Source organism: Triticum dicoccoides, chromosome 6B (genome assembly GCF_002162155.2).
Source record: "Triticum dicoccoides isolate Atlit2015 ecotype Zavitan chromosome 6B, WEW_v2.0, whole genome shotgun sequence".
Taxonomy (NCBI): Eukaryota; Viridiplantae; Streptophyta; class Magnoliopsida; order Poales; family Poaceae; genus Triticum; species Triticum dicoccoides.
Genome location: NC_041391.1, coordinates 301,457,078 through 301,471,088, shown reverse-complemented (window position 1 = coordinate 301,471,088; position 14,011 = coordinate 301,457,078).

The window sequence follows — 14,011 nt, the reverse complement described above, 5'->3', positions numbered from 1 at the left end:
GCCTGGAAAAATTCTTATAATGAGAAAAGCGCTCCCGAGGACACATGGGAATTATCGTCAAGCTAGTTTTCATCATGCTCATATGATTTGTGTTCGTTACTTTGATAATTTGATATGTGGGTGGACCGGTGCTTGGGTGTTGTCCTTTCTTGGACAAGCATCCCACTTATGATTGACCCCTATTGCAAGCATATGCAACTACAAAAGAAGTATTAAGGTAAACCTAACCATAGTATGAAACTAGTGGATCCAGATCACCCCCTTATGTAGCAACGCATAAACTAGGGTTTAAGCTTCTGTCACTCTAGCAACCCATCATCTACTTATTACTTCCCAATGCCTTCCTCTAGGCCCAAATAATGGTGAAGTCATGTAGTCGACGTTCACATGACACCACTAGAGGAGAGACAACATACATCTCATCAAAATATCAAACGAATACCAAATTCACATGACTACTAATAGCAAGACTTCACCCATGTCCTCAGGAACAAACATAACTACTCACAAAGCATATTCATGTTCATAATCAAAGGGGTATTAATATGCATTAAGGATCTGAACAAATGATCTCCCACCAAATAAACCAATTAGCATCAACTACAAGGACTAATCAACACTACTAGCAACCCACAGGTACCAATCTGAGGTTTGGGTACAAAGATTGGATACAAGAGATGAACTAGGGTTTGAGAGGAGATGGTGATGGTGAATATGTTGATGGAGATTGACCCCCTCCCGATGAGAGGATCGTTGGTGATGACGATGGTGATGATTTCCCCATCCCGGAGGGAAGTTTCCCCAGCAGAACAGCTCCGCCGGAGCCCTAGATTGGTTCCGCCAAGGTTCTGCCTCGTGGCGGCGGAGTTTCGTCCTGTAAGCTTGCTTACGATTTTTTCCAGGGTAAAAGACTTCATATAGTAGAAGATGGGCACCGGAGGGCCACCAGGGGGCCCATGAGGCAGGGGCGCGCCCAGAAGGGGTAGGTGCGCCCCTACCCTCGTGGCCAGGGTGTGGGCCCCCTCTGGTACTTCTTTCGCTCAATATTTCTTATTAATTCCAAAAAAGACTTTTGTGGAGTTTTAGGACTTTTGGAGCTGTGCAGAATAGGTTTCCAATATTTGCTCCTTTTCCAGCCCAGAATCCCAGCTGCCGGCATTCTCCCTCTTCATGTTAAACCTTGTAAAATAAGAGAGAATAGCCATAAGTATTGTGACATAATGTGTAATAACAGCCCATAATGCAATGAATATCGATATAAAAGCATGATGCAAAATGGACGTATCAGTGGTGTCGTGGGGGTCCGCTAACAACAGATTCATTGTGTGGAATATGCCTGGGTTCGCCAGGGTCCTCCTCCCAAGTACTTCAAGCAGAACAACTTCTTTTTCGTCAGACAGCTCAACACCTACGTGCGTACTCTCCCTATCCCTTGCTTGCTCCAGCCACTTCCCTACTTCTATTTCTTTCGGGGTTTACCCTCTCTCTGCTATCTACCACTGCGAAATTTTGGGGTTTTTTGGTCTACAAGAGATGGGATTAATGGTTACGGCGTGGCTGTAGTGTACCTGTGTATGCTTAAGTTTATCTGATCTCGGATGCCACCCACCACCGATAGATTTGAATTATTAATGAATTATACGCCATGGTTTCGGGACTTGAAGGTTATTGTAGCATCTATGATTTAGTTTGCCTTCTATATTGAAAAGAGTAGGTCTATTTACTAATGGCAATTTCTATATTCGAATTTCTTGTTGCTATTTTTAACTGTTGCACGACTGTATATGCTAGCGTAAATCAAGCGCAGGGAAATATAATGGTACCATCAATCATTAGTCCCACTAATGCCATAGGTTAACTCTCATAACTGCACCCTACCACCTACATAGAAATAAAGGATTACTGTCGGATTTCGGGCTCCGCAAACCCAAGAAAGGTTCGAACTCAGGGGAGTGTGCAAAGAACACAACCTCTCGAGCCTCCCAATCTGCTGCTCTCATGACCTAGCTCGATGAACACGACAGAGAAAGACACAGCATTTTACCCAGGTTCGGGCCACCTTGCGATGTAATACCCTACTCTTGCTTTGTGGTGGATTGGCCTCGTGAGGAGCTGAGGATGAACTAGTACAAGTGGATGAACAGCCTCAGGAGGCGTGTTCTTCTGATGAGCTCTTGGTGGTTCTACGAGCTGATCATCTGGTGAGTTGATTAATCGACCCCCCCCCCCTCTACGGTGGTGGCTAGGCCCTATTTATAGTGGCATTGGTCCTCTTCCTCCAAAACTTTAGGCGGGAAGAGATTCCACAACGGCCAAATTTGAAGGGGAACAAGAAGTACATCTAATCATGACGAAAGGTGGTCTTCGCCTGCAAACCCTCTGAGTGTGACGTCGTGATGGGCTCGACGATGACATTCATCCTGCCGTTCTGGCAGCCTTGGTCTTGTTGCACGCAAATGGCAACCTTTGGCTGATTCCTTGGGACTCCACACCCGCGCTTGCCTCCTTTGCACCAAAGAGGAAACCTGCTGTACTGCGCCCGCTGGCGCGCGCCTGGCCTTACTCGTCATGGCTGATGTCATTTCAGCCTCGTGAGGCTGGGTCTTGCATAGAAATCTCCGCTTCGCTCAGGAGGCCGCTCCCTCGGGAGGTCTTGATGTCGCCCGCCTCGCGAGGCTTGGCCCCTCGCGCGTGTTTTGTCTTGTCGTAGTTGAAGCTGGGCTGTACCAGGCCGTCGATGAAGCCATGTCGTGGGCCGTAGGCAGGCATGTATGGGTACCCTGGTTCCCAGAACACCGACAGAAGCCCTCGGGCCCAAGGCGCGCCCGCACTTGGCTTCGAGGCGAAGCCAAAGGGCAAGTGCAGAACGCTGCGGGCCCCACCAGTGAACCGAGCCGACGTGTGGCGCTTGATGGGACGTAGGCGTCTCTGCTTCTCCACGCGACCTCGGCAACTGGCACGCCTTGACTAAAAGGCCAAATGTCGCAGCCGAGCTTTCATTGCCTTCCCTTTGTCTTGCTCCAGATCTCATTCATCTCCTGCCGAGGGAGCCTCCAGATCCACCAAATCCACGCTCCCAAGCTCCTTGCCAATGGGGAAAAAGATGAAGTCCGCCGGCATGACCGCGACCACTGCACCTGTTGGTTATGAGGCCCTTAGCCTGTCGATTATCACCGAAGTCGATCACCTCGCCGCCGTTCTTCCGCTGACGGTCGGGCCGGAGAACGAGAGGGGAGCGACCGAGATGGATCGGCTCCGCCAAGCGGGGAGCCTTGAAGGGCGCATTCTTCCCCTTCTTCATCCACAGCCTCTTCGCGGGGCTCATCCTGCCTTTCTCCAGGTTCTTCTTCGCCATCCTTGACCATTACTAGATCCGCGCGCTTCATCTTCAACCCAACTCCGTCCTCCTCCTATCGGTCTTCGCTTTCTATTGCGAGGCCTTCGTGGGGGTGAAGCCCTCCATCACGCTGTTTCGCCATTTCTTCTCCCTTCGGACACACGGCTCAAGAGAGCTCTCCGGATGTGTCTCCTTTGTCGCACTCAATGATAACAACGAGCTCATGAAGGCCGCGAAGAAGGTGGATGACTTCCGGCGCAAGTGGGTCTACCTGGACGCCCGGAGCCAACATGCTCGGCTGGAGCTGCCGACTGAGCGACCAGAGAAGCTGCCTCGGTGGTCTCATGAGAAGCTCACCGACCCCAAGGCAACGCTGGTCTTGAAGAATATCAAGGCGGACATGAGCTATGGGGCGCTGACGGGGCCCATCATTGTCAGCATGTTCTTGTTGCAGCGCCTAGCGCCTATCCAAGCTCAGTCGCGACCCATGTGGGACCTCAAGGGTGTAGAAGATGATATCCGGCTGCGCCTTGGGAACCTGTCGCCGACGAGTTGTTCGTGGCTGTGCGGGCCTTGGTCGGGAAGGATCCAGGCTGCCCTCCGGTGACCCATCTTCTGTTGTACCACCGCGACGACGGGGCGGAGCTGGCCGCCTCCATGCCGGACTTCAACAAGCAGGGGCTCGTGATGTCCGGGCCCCCCGACTCCCCAGTGGCGTTGTCCTCCGGTAAGGACTCCATCGAGGGCAAAGAGGTCGAGGAGGGAAACTCTGAGGTGGCCGAGGAAGGGATGGGGGAGATCTCTCCTCCACGGCAGTGCGAGCTCCTCCGGAGTTTTCCTGACGATGGCGACACCGGGGAAGGCCTGGTCGGGGAGTCCTCACGTCCCACTGGGGTTGTCACAAGGCTCGGGGGGACCCTCAGTGAAGGTCGACCCGCAGGGGCCGGAGGAGGGGAACAGCGCCGATGCCACCTCAAGGCAACACCCTCGCCTTGTCGCCTGCTGCCATTGCTTCAGAGTCTCCCACCATGCATCCGACCAAGGCTCCGGCCGCAGTGAGACCCTTGCTGCAGAAGCTTGGGGGCAGCGTCATCCTGGGCAAGAGAAGAGCATACGTCGCCGTAGACGAGTAAGTGCTTTGCTTTTATTCTTACCTTCCGTCGTGATACTGTGCTCATGATGCCGCTCTGATGACCAGGCTGGCCCTCGAGGTGAAGAGGAAGAAGGAGGACGCCGCTCCCAAGGCATGGCGGTCCCCGAAGGCGCCAGCTCCTGACGCATCTGCAGGAGACGCGACGCCTCTGGAGCCTCCCGCAATGGCCGATGCCGCGATAGCGCCAGCACAGATGTCAGCGCCACCTCCTTCCCAGGTTCTTGTGCCCATGGACCAGGGCCCTCCGCCAGGCCCGGCGCTTTGGAGGAAGCCTACGCTGTTGGGGAACGTAGTAATTTCAAAAAATTTCCTACGCACATGCAAGATCATGGTGATGATATAGCAACGAGGGGAGAGTGTTGTCTACGTACCCTCGTAGACCGAAGCGGAAGCGTTGACGCAACATAGAGGAAGTAGTCGTACGTCCTCCGGTTCAACCGATCCAAGTACCGTTACTCCGGCACCTCCGAGTTCTTGACACGCGTACAGCTCGATGACGCACCCTCGATCTCCGATCCAGCAGAGGCGCCGAGGGGGAGTTCCGTCAGCACGACGGCGTGGTGACGATCTTGATGTTCTCCTGTTGCAGGGCTTCGCCTAAGCATCGCTACAATATGACCGAGGTGTAATATCGTGGAGGGGGGCACCGCACACGGCTAAGGAATGATCAATGATCAACTTGTGTGTTCTAGGGTGCCCCCCTACCCCCGTATATAAAGGAGGGAGGGAGGAGGTGGCCGGCCCTAGGGGGGCGCGCCATGAGGAGGGGGAAACCTACTCCAAGTAGGTTTCCCTCTCTTTTCCTTATCTTATTTGGAGGGGGAAGGAAAGAGTACTAGTATTAGGAAGTAGTACTAGTAGTAGTAATAAAAAGAGGGGGAAGGAGAAAGGAAAAGGGGGGGCCGGCCCCCCTCCCCAATTCGGATTGGGCTTGGGGGGGCGCGCCCCCTTCCCTTGCTCCTTCTCTCTTCCTCCTACATGGGCCCAATAAGGCCCATATACCTCCCGGGGGGTTCCGGTAACCTTCCGGGGCTCCAAACTTCTCCGGAACCTTTCCGGTGTCCAAATATATCCGTCCAATATATCAATCTTTATGTCTCGACCATTTCGAGACTCCTCGTTATGTCCGTAATCATATCCGGGACTCCGAACAACCTTCGGTACATCAATATACATAAACTCATAATATAACTGTCATCGAAACCTTAAGCGTGCGGACCCTACGGTTCGAGAACGATGTAGACATGACTGAGACACATCTCTGGTCAATAACCAATAGCGGGACCTGGATGCCCATATTGGTTCCTACATATTCTACGAAGATCTTTATCGGTCAAACCGCATAACAACATACGTTGTTCCCTTTGTCATCGGTATGTTACTTGTCCAAGATTCGATCGTCGGTATCCAATACCTAGTTCAATCTCGTTATCGACAAGTCTCTTTACTCATTCTGTAATACTTCATCTTATAACTAACTCATTAGTTACATGCTTGCAAGGCTTAGGTGATGAGCATTGCCGAGAGGGCCCAGAGATACCTCTCCGACAATCGAAGTGACAAAACCTAATCTCAAATTATGCTAACTCAACATGTACCTTCGGAGACACCTGTAGTACTCCTTTATAATCACCCAGTTACGTTGTGACGTTTGGTAGTACCCAAAGTGTTCCTCCGGTAAATGGGAGTTACACAATTATCATAGTTATAGGAACATGTATAAGTCATGAAGGAAGCAATAGCAGAATACTAAACGATCAAGTGCTAAGCTAACGGGATGGGTCATGTCAATCACCTCATTCTCCTAATGATGTGATCCCATTAATCAAATGACAACACATGTCAATGGTTAGGAAATATAACCATCTTTGATTAATGAGCTAGTCAAGTAGAGGCATACTAGTGACTATATGTTTGTCTATGTATTCACACATGTATCATGTTTCCGGTTAATACAATTCTAGCATGAATAATAAACATTTATCATGATATGAGGAAATAAATAATAACTTTATTATTGCCTCTAGGGCATATTTCCTTCATACGCCACCCTGGAACAACTCTGAGACAACCTTCAGGGCGCTGACGGGCATGCAGCAATGGGGTGCCTGGGGCTGATCTCAGGGTGGCTTCGAGTCTACTCGTCCGTCAGGACGGCTTGGAGCCAGGTCGTAGCTGTCGCCGTGGGTGCCCAGGAGTAGGCCACAATAGTCGCAGCGGCTCATGATGCTGCGCGGGACGACAGCGCGTCCACCAAAAGTCGCTGTCGTGAGGTGGAGGCCAAGTTGGAGAAGCTTCGCGAGGAGCAGGCCTCCCACGCGCGCCGGCTCCAGGCACGGGACGAGGAGCTCAGGACCCGGGAGTCCGCGGTTACGGACCGCAAGGCCGAGCTGGAGCACGCAGGTCAGGAGCAGGGCACAGAGTGGAGCCGGCTGGAGAAGCTGAAGGAGGAGGTAGACGCGGCCCAGTCATCTCATGCCAAGCATGTCTCAGAGGAGAAGGCCAACCTAGAGGCCAGGGAGAAGACGCTTGTTGTGGCTGAGAAGGCCGGGCGCGACACCTTCACCTCCTTCGAACTGAAGTGTCGCGAGGCACTCCACTCCCTTTACGGGGAAAGGTACGACAAGCCGCTGGCGATCCCGGACGGTGGCCTTTGGGGTCTTCTCACCAAGCTTGTCGAGGAGCTGGGGAACATCTCCGCTGCATTGGGCTCCATGGTGGAAGGGGAGTGCCGCACGCTCTTCACTTCGGCCGCGACGCGCTTCTACAACCATCTTCATCTCATGTACCCCAGCTAGATCTTGGCACGCTGCTGGAGCCGGTGGTGCCTGAGTCCTGGGCCGTAGCCGCTGAAGCCGTAAAGGAGAATGTGGAGGCCCTGGTGGTGAAGTTCCACTGCGTCGATCCTGAAGCCTTGGCGGCCGGCGGCGAAGGCGACAGCAGCACCGTCGAGGATGTACTCCCCAAGGCGGCTGGTGGTAGCGAGCAGGGATGAAGGCGACGCCCATCTTTTATCCTGCAACATTGAGTGTGCCTCGTGGAGGCGTAAGAACTCTTGTTTTGAATTCATCAACATTATGGTTCGTAATAACTTGCTAGGATCCCGTGATTTTCCTTTCCGTGCTCGATTTCCTCCCGTTTGCCTTTAGTGTTCTGTGTTGGCAGGACCTGGCCCCGCGCATACCTCAGTCACCGTTGGTTCGTCCGGATTGCCAGGACGAGACCAAGGGGTGAGGGGCTACGTGACCAGTGAGGCCCCTGAGTCACGATGCTCAGGGGTCCCCCTTGACGTACGAACGGCCTCATGAAGGAAGTGCGAGCAGCATCTGGGTTAATCTGGAGTCCTCATACCTTTCCTCGCCAACTTTTGCCTGGAAGGGTCACGAGACGACCAGGTGCTGAAGACCTGGTAGGGTGGCGTGTGCTAGGCGTCACCTAGATGCAGCCCCCGTGCCCAGCCCCCTCGCGCGGCTCTCTCGAGGGAAAGTTGGCGTGGTGAGGCCAGGGGTCGAGCTCTGGGCTCTCCTGAGGTTAGTGCAGCCGCTAGGGTGCCCTCAGTTGTTTATCATCAGCGTGGAGTATGATGCTTCCACTCTTGCATGGGCATAGCCGCTCCTCGACTGTGTCATCCGCCAGCGCGGAGCATGGGGCTTCCACTGGTACGTGGGAGGGGGTTCCCTCTGAAGGGAGCCCCCGGGGCATGTACAGCCCTGTCCTGCCACATGGCTTGCACGGCAGGACTGGAGGAGGTGTGTATGGGCACCCGTGAGCTAGCACGGGACTCACGAGGCCCTACCTCAAGGCGGGTTATGCCTGAATTTTGGTATGAATGCTTGATTGAATCCCGCGAGATGGTTAGGTCACCTGCACCGAGTGAATCTCCGGAGGATATTGCATGAGAAGGCCAAACACCAGCGACCCCAGAGGTGACATGAATGGGGCCGGCCCGCCAAACTGAGCTCAGTCGCTGGATTTGTCGATGCTGCATGGACGGACCCGAGCACAGACGTCATGCCCAAACTTCTCATGCATCGATCCCAAGAAAGACAACCGGTGCGCGGCTCCCACAGTGGCGAGGCACCGTGCCGCATGCCCTAACTTATCCACTCGCGATTAGCTCATGCGAGAACAAGGCACCAAGGGCCACGGGAGGTGACGTACACGGGACTGGCCCGCGAGACAGAGCTCAGCCACTTGGGTTTAGTGACGCTGCACGGAGACCTGAGCACAGACGTCGTGCCAGTCCTTAATCATGAGGCGGTCGCGGGCGGGTTCGAAAGGGCGCACAATGTTCATGATGACAAAGCACCAGACAGGCAGGTGATAATATATACTAGTTCATAACAATGGCGAGATCAGGTCTGATAGATGTGCAAAACAATACACGCTCCGGGACGGGCCCAGACAGCTTGAGGATAATGCAGCCCGAGGGGCACCCTGATACGTCTCCAACGTATCCACTTTTCCATACACTTTTGCCCTTGTTTTGGACTCTAACTTGCATGATTTGAATGAAACTAACCCGGACTGACGCTGTTTTTAGCAGAACTGCCATGATGTTGTTTTATGTGTAGAAAAGAAAAGTTCTCGGAATGTCCTGGAAATCCACGGAGACACTTTTTGGAATTAATAAGAATTTCTGGGCGAAAGGAATACACCAGCGAGCCCACGGCCTGTCCACAAGACAGGGGGGCGCCCCCCCCCCCCTAGGGCGTGCCCCCCTATCTCGTGGGCCACCTGGACCTCCACCGACCTCAACTCCAACTCCATATATTCATGTTCGGGGAGAAAAAAATCAGAGACAAAGTTTCATCGCGTTTTACGACACGGAGCCGCCACCAAGCCCTAATCTCTCTCGGGAGAGCTGGTCTGGAGTCCGTTCTGGGCTCCGGAGAGGGGGATTCGTCGCCATCGTCATCATCAACCATCCTCCATCACCAATTTCATGATGCTCACTGCCGTGCGTGAGTAATTCCATCGTAGGCTTTCTGGACGGTGATGGGTTGGATGAGATTTACCATGTAATCAAGTTAGTTTTGTTAGGGTTTGATCCCTAGTATCCACTATGTTCTGAGATTGATGTTGCTATGACTTTGCTATGCTTAATGCTTGTCACTAGGGCCCGAGTGCCATGATTTCAGATCTGAACCTATTATGTTTTCATGAATAGATGTGTGTTCTTGATCCTATCTTGCAAGTCTATAGTCACCTATAATGTGTTATGATCCGACAACCCCAAAGTGACAATAATCGGGATACTTCTCGGTGATGACCGTAGTTTGAGGAGTTCATGTATTCACTATGTGCTAATGCTTTGTTCCGGTTCTCTATTAAAAGGAGGCCTTACTATCCCTTAGTTTCCGCTAGGACCCCGCTGCCACGGGAGGGTAGGACAAAAGATGTCATGCAAGTTCTTTTCCATAAGCATGTATGACTATTTACGGAATACATGCCTACATTACATTGATGAACTGGAGCTAGTTCTGTGTCACCCTATGTTATAGCTATTACATGAGGAATCGCATCCGGCATAATTATCCATCACTGATCCATTGCCTACGAACTTTTCACATATTGTTCTTCGCTTATTTACTTTTCCGTTGCTACTGTTACAATCATTACAAAAACCCAAAAACAATTATCTTTACTTTTGCTACCTTTACCTTTATTATCATACCACTTTTGCTACTAAATACTTTGCTGCAGATACTAAGTTATCCAGGTGTGGTTGAATTGACAACTCAACTGCTAATACTCAAGAATATTCTTTGGCTCCTCTTGTGTCGAATCAATAAATTTGGTTTGAATACTTTACCCTAGAAAGCTGTTGCGATCCCCTACACTTGTGGGTTATCACACCCTCAACTGAATGAACTAAAAAGTCACTGGCACCGTTGGGGTAGAAGTGTTGAAGTAGCTGAAGATGCGCGTCGCAGAAGTTGCTCCTCATGAGCCAGCAGGCTCCTGATCCTCGGGGGGCTCCGGAGGCTCCAGATCCTCCTCCGTCATGACTGCTTGGCGCCTGGCTTCATGAGACGCCATGATGCCACACATGCATCACTGGAGCGAGGGCACCGCGCCCGGCGGGCCAAAAGGCATGCGGACGTAGCTGTGGGGGCGGCCTCCACACCGGCCGATGCTGGACGGCCAGAAGAGCTCCTGAGAAGCAGCTTTGTTGAGGCCCGGGATGTTGACGCAGACGCGCAGCTCGCCACTCGTGTCCTGAGCAGTAGCTGCGTTGAGTGATGCGGGTCGTCGCTCGCCTCGCATGGCTCGTGCCTCCTAAAGATCTTGATCGCCCTGATGATGAACTCCTGTGCGCTTGGTGCCTCGTGCCCTGCGCCTTGCTCCTAAAAGCGCGCATTGAAGCATACCTCCACATGGTGCCCGAACGCCTCCTTCGTGACGAGGGCCAGGTCGGAGGCCTTCCAGAGAAGAGCCCCTGAGCCCAACCTGAGGGGGGCGCTGGGTGCGCCTTCCTATGTGAGAGGGAAAGGTGCCCCTGTAGAGGGCGAGGGGCTCGAGTCACGACCATCTGGCATGCCAGCCTCCTGAGAGCTCTTGAGGAGGAGCTGCTTCTTGTTCTTGGGGGCGACCTTAGGGGGAAGGATGACGCCTTCTCCATCCGAGTCCTCGACCGCTGCAGCCTGGTAGGCATGCTCGAGAGAGCACACCGCGTCTTTCTCATCGCAGACGATCGTGATGATGCCGCCGCTTCCTGGCATCTTGAGGACATTGTAGCTATGGTGCGTTGCTGCCATTAACTTGGCGAGAGCTGGGTACCCGAGGATGGCGTTGTACGGCAGGCGAATGTGAGCGATGTCGAAGTCGATGAGCTCGGTGCGGTAGTTGTCGCGCTTGCCGAAGGTGACGTGGAGGCGAATTTGCCCGATAGGGTGCGTAGAGCCGTCGGTCACCCCTAAGAATGGCTTGGTGGGCTGAAGCTGGTCATATGGCACCTAGAGCCTGTCGAATGTCTCGACGGATAGAACATTGAGCCCAGCGCCGCCATCGACGAGTGTCTTGGTGATGAGAACGTTGCTGATGGTAGGTGAGCAGAGCATGAGGAGCGCGCCTGAGGTGGCCGCGCACTTGAGCTGGTCTGAAGAATCGAAGGTGATGGCATACTTGGACCACCTGAGCGGATGCGACGTGTTAAGCTTGGGGTGGGCCATGTTCACCTCACGAGCGAACTGCTTGAAGATGCGATGGGAGGCTAGGGCCTGAGCACCTCCAGGATGCAGGCGATAGCACGAGGCTCTTGGAAGCCCCCGGCTCCATCATCTTGGCGATGGCTGTCATTCCTTCTTGGTGGCGGCGACAGCGGAGGGACGCCAGCGTTTCCCTGAGGATGGTCCTCGCGAGGCTGATCCCGTCACGGCCCATCACGAGGCTGGTCCTGCCAGCGGTCTTCACAAGGTTGATCGCGCCAGCCCTGGCGGGGGCCACGATCGTCCCAGCGGCCTCCGTCGCGACCTTCTCCATGGTCGTAGCCACGGTCATTATGCTCCGGGCGTCGGCCGAGGCGTCCATCGCGGATAACCCTGACTCCCTGAGCTCTTGGCAGTCGTTGGTGTTGTGTCTGTGCACATCATGGAAAACATAGAACGGGCGGCTGCCCTTGGAGGACTCAGGATGATCATAGCCACGCTTCATGTCAGGCTCGGCTACGAGCACAACCGGGGCCTTGCGCTTCATGTCCTTCGCCTTGGCCTTCTTGTCTTCAGGATCGGCTTCAAGGAGCTCGAGGAGCGAGAGGCGACCTTCTTCTGCCCTCGAGCACTGGGTCACCATGTTGAACATCTCCAGAGCCGAGCATAGATCCTCATGTATGGCGAGCTCCTCCTTCATCTTGACATCCCGGACACCATCAGTGAACGTTGAGATGATGGCCTCGTCCGACACCTTGGGGATCTTGAGGCGAACATTTGGTGAAGCACTGGATGTACTTATGCAAGGTCTCTCCTGGTTGTTGCTTGATGCATCGGAGGTCGCCAGCTGTAGGAGCGCGGTCACGGGTGCCTTGGAAGTTGGCGATGAAACGCTCGTGCAGCTCGTCCGAGGAGGAGATCGACCCCACCAGGAGGTTCAGGAGCCATGAGCGCGCGCCATCCTTGAGGGCCATGGGGAACCAGTTCGCCATGACCTTCTCGTCACCGCTTGCTGCCTCGATGCTCAACTCATAGAGCTGAAGGAACTCAGCTGGGTCGGGGTGCCGTTGTAGCGCGGAGGCAGATCCGACTTGAACTTGCCGGGCCATACGACGCGAGGAAGCTCTGGAGTGAACGCCCGGCATCCCACCATGGCCATGAGTGCTCGCCTCAGTGGGGGAGCCAGATCTTGATGCCCGCATGCAACCACCTCAGGCTGCACGTGGTCTTGACGCGAAGGTGTAGGAGGAGCTGGGAGCGCATGCGCCTCTGCCTAAGGCCGCTGCACGGCCCGGAAACTTTCTTCATCATGCGCGGGCACCCTGCATGGCTAGCCGTGCTGGGAGGCCTCGCGCCTTTGCTCGGGGATGACGTCTTGCCGGAGAGGAGGAGGAGGCGCGCCGTGAGCAACGTCGCCCGCCTGGGGCAGTGAGGGAGGCAGCAAGTGGGACGGTGTCGGAGCCTCTCCAGCAGCGCTGACGAGCTCAGTGATGTGGTCCAGCCAATCCTCGTAGAGGTCGTCGGCCAGACGATAGCATAGAAGCTCACACGCCATGAGCAGCGCCGACTGCATGGTCGCCAGCCCGCGATGGACGTGGGAGGACAAAGTAGTGGCCGGGGTCAGTGACGGAGTGGCGGTGCGGCCGTCACGTCGCACGGAGGGTGGCGGCAATGAATCCTGCTACTCGTTGGCTATAGGGCCAGTGACAGCATTGGCCACGGGAGACAGGGAGCGGCGAGGGGCACCGGTGCCCACGGGCGACGCGCACGGCAAGGGTCGTCCGACACGCGCGGCAAGGGTCGTCCGACGCACACGGCAAGGGCCGTCCGGCGCTTGGCACGAACTCGACAAGCGTCTGCCATGAGAACAGCGGAGTGGGGGTGAAACAACTGGCGGAAGAGAGGCTTCGACACGCCCCCTACCTAGCACGCCAAATGTCAAATTTCGGGATCCGCAGACCCAAGAAAGGTTCGAACTCAGGGGCGTGTGCAAAGAACTCAACCTCTCGAGCCTCCCAATACGCTGCTCTCACAACCTAGCTCGATGAACATGATAGAGAAAGACACAGCAGTTTACCCAGGTTCGGGCCACCTTGCGGTGTAATACCCTACTCCTACTTTGTGGTGGATTGGCCTCGCGAGGGGCTGAGGATGAACTAGTACAAGTGGATGAACAGCCTCAGGAGGCGTGTTCTTGTGATGAGCTCTTGGTGGTTCCATGAGCTGATCACCTGGTGAGTTGATCAATCGACCCCCCCCCCTCCCTCTACGGTGGTGGCTAGGCCCTATTTTATAGTGGCCTTGGTCTTCTTCCTCCAAAACATTAGGCGGGGAGTGATCCCACAACGACAAAATTGGAAGGGGAACAAG